Below are 3,334 nucleotides of genomic sequence, written 5' to 3' on the forward strand. Positions count from 1 at the left end.
TACACAAACATAAATGCCTGAAAGGTGTGAAAGATTTGATGTCTTCTTAATAGAGCTAAAATATATCTTATTTTAATATCAATTAACAACAAAAAAATCTGAAACAGTTTTCGCATTAATTTTTCACAATTTAAATCTTTCGCTGCACTCCTGCACTTCTGACTGCTTATTTGTTATTACTTTGCTTATTTTTTTTATTATTTATGGAAATTATTTCTCATACTGCCTGATGTTGTAGGGATAGGGTTAGGGTTAGGGTTAGGGTTAGGTTTATTATTGTATCTTAGCTAATGCTTAAGACATGGCTATCAAGAGCTTACAGGGGACATTATACCACAATACATCTGACCTCTGTTTGTTCTTTACCTGGGGTGTGATTGATTTTCAGAGAATGATCTATAGGTTCTTTTGCTTTGTTTTACCAAATATCTGAAAAAAAAGGCATAGCCAGCATTTTTAGTGAATCACCCTGCTCATGTCCTGCTGCATTGTTCAGTTACACAGTGTCTATTACTTTGATTTTCCATGTTCAGTGAGTAATGATGGACTGTTGTGTTGTCTCCTGTTTCCCTCTTGGGAAGCGTCTCGGTTGAACCTCTCACTGAACTAAACTAGCCGCAACAGCTCTCTGCATTGCGCTGGCTCAGTAATATATGGTGCAGATTTGTTTTATGTTTATACTCAATCGATGAGTGTAGTTTTATGTGACATCTCCTTTTATCACACACAAACGGAGGCTCTCAGGCAAATTAAACTGTGATTGTTTGGCTGATTGCTACCAGTGGTGCTTAAGCACAAAATGCCACTCACATTTTACATGCGTTTGGATTTTGTCAAGCAAGCTGCATTGGATAGACTTGGCTAATGAAAACTGCTGCAGAGTGGGACTTTCAGCTGTGGAGTGGTGAACAATCTCATGCTTACTGTGGGGCAGATATGTGATTTGAAATGATGGATTACCCTTGACGTTTCCCGTTTGTGTTGCACCCTGCACTGCACAAAAATACATACAAAGCACATTACAAATGTCTCTCGGTGGACTCGATAAAATATTCATTAGCACAAATGTGTTCAGATGCTGAATGTGGATCCACAAACTTCTCCACCTATCAAATCCACAGCAAGCAAATGAGGTAAAACTGTTCTGGTTTCGCCATTAATGGCCTCCTACTCTTCAAACAAATCCACCTGCGTTTCCCTGCATCCAAATCCCAATTTCAGGGGGCATCTTTCATAATTTATGTAGCAGAAGCAACACCAGGGTCCCTCTGCAAACTGTGTCGCATTTACATAGTCCCCAAAGGATTCTGATGGATCTGACACCATGCTGCCTTGCTGAAGCCAATACATTTTTAAACAGCCACAATTATTGCACACTGACAGTTTTATAAAAATAAAAAAAAATAGATTGGAAAAGTCTTTGGCACTCTTCAGCCCATTTTGTAAATGAGTGGGTTGAGGCAGGAGGAGTGGAGGGACAGAGGAGAGGAGAAGTGAGCTGAAAGAGAAAGCACGAAAAAAAAAGAGGCAGAAATTGAATTGGGCGGTGAAGCAAGGCTTTACTGTAGGTAATATGTGAATTTATTTGTCGTTCTGTTCCACTAGCCTCCTTCCTTCCCCCAGCCCCGTCTCCCCTTCCTCCTCTTCTTCCACATCATGCTTTATATACACAATCAATTATTCAACATGCAGTTTTCACAAGCTGTACCTCCCACTATGCCGACTTCAGGCCTTGTTCTACCCGGAGATAAACGCAGGGTTCAAACAGCACTGGTTATATCTTGCTATGACCAATTCCTCCATTCTGGGACAAAAGAGGTTTTACATTTCAATAAAACAATACATTGATGAACAAAATCTTAGTTTACAGAGCCTAAATAAATCTGTAAAACAAAGTTTTGGTGGAAAATTTGATGCATTTTTCATGAAATAAGCTTTAATAGATCAACATTATTAGCTCCATACAATATAATAACATTTCTTTAAAGCTGTACTAGGCAACTTGTACATTGGTGGCCACAAATGGCAGCAAGAGGTAAGTGTTTGAATTTTGTAACCCAGAAATCATGTAACGTTAACATCAGTAAACTGCACACTCCTCTGACCTAACTTTGTCTTCTTAGTGGCTGACGGGGGTGGAGGTGGTGAAGAGGTTAAACCATCGTCGGTGAGTCCATCTTTCTCTGGACGGAGCGCTCACTTGCTCTTGTTTAGGAGACAGTTTCGTATTTTGCTCTGAGAAGATTTCTCACCAGTGACCACACCAGAATTTCATTTGGGCAAATAGGTCGAATCTACAGGGTTTCAATTAGTGAGGATGGGGTGCTCTTCTCTGTTGCAGCCTCTTTCTCTGCAGTCTCTTGCCTAGTGCAGCTTTAAGTCTCTGTAACTGAGGTGACAAAGATCTGACAGTATTGACAACAGGCAGTGAAAGGAGCCAAAGTCATTAAAAAGATTTGGATCAAATTGTTGACTATATGTGTACAGAATATAAATCATTATATCTTATCATAGCTTTGGAGCAGAACTCTGAAAATTGGCAAAAATGCCCATTTTTAGGAATGGGAACCTATACGGCCACCTAGAGGTCAATGATGAGTGTAAATGTACAACACTTCACACTTTTGTAGAGGTCTAAATATTTGTGTATTCTGTGCCACTTACTTGCCACTTGTTACACTTAGCAACCGGTGGCATTTTTCATTAACACAGCTACGAAATTCTGTGACACTATTGTTTGCCCGAAGGAGAAATTCTCTTTTCTCTCACTCTCCTCCACAGGCAGGTCAGAGGTCAGAGGTCAGAGGTCAGTGCCTTGCTCATAGACACTTCAGCACACCTTGCTGTCAGGACAGTCCATCTACTCTCTACTCTACCCTGCTGCTCTCTAATGTCTGTTTATCAGATTGCTTGGCTGGCGCTGCCTGTTGTATAAAGGGCAATTTCAAAGAAAAACGTTTCTAATGCAGATGATCCAGATTGGAATGAGAAAACAATGACAAACACCATTATCTCATCTCGCCCTCCCGTTTGCATCGGGCTGCTGTTCTGCACTCTGCATCGTTAGAACGAGAGGATGTAAAAATAGCTGCAGGAAGATGAAAGAGGGGAGAATGTGGGTAAAAATGGAATACAAGAAACTTGCCTCGAATCCCTGAAATAGAAATGATGAAAATAATGATCATAGGCTCCTTATGCCTTGTCACAGAATCCGGTTTCTGGTGGTGATGGCTACAAATTTCAACAGCAAAAAAAAGCAGTTTGTCAGTTAGTGGCAATCACTTCAATCCGTTACAGTGGTTTCTTTTTAGAGCTGTTTTCAAAGGAAGGAGAT

Source organism: Centroberyx gerrardi, chromosome 18 (genome assembly GCF_048128805.1).
Source record: "Centroberyx gerrardi isolate f3 chromosome 18, fCenGer3.hap1.cur.20231027, whole genome shotgun sequence".
Lineage (NCBI taxonomy): Eukaryota > Metazoa > Chordata > Actinopteri > Beryciformes > Berycidae > Centroberyx > Centroberyx gerrardi.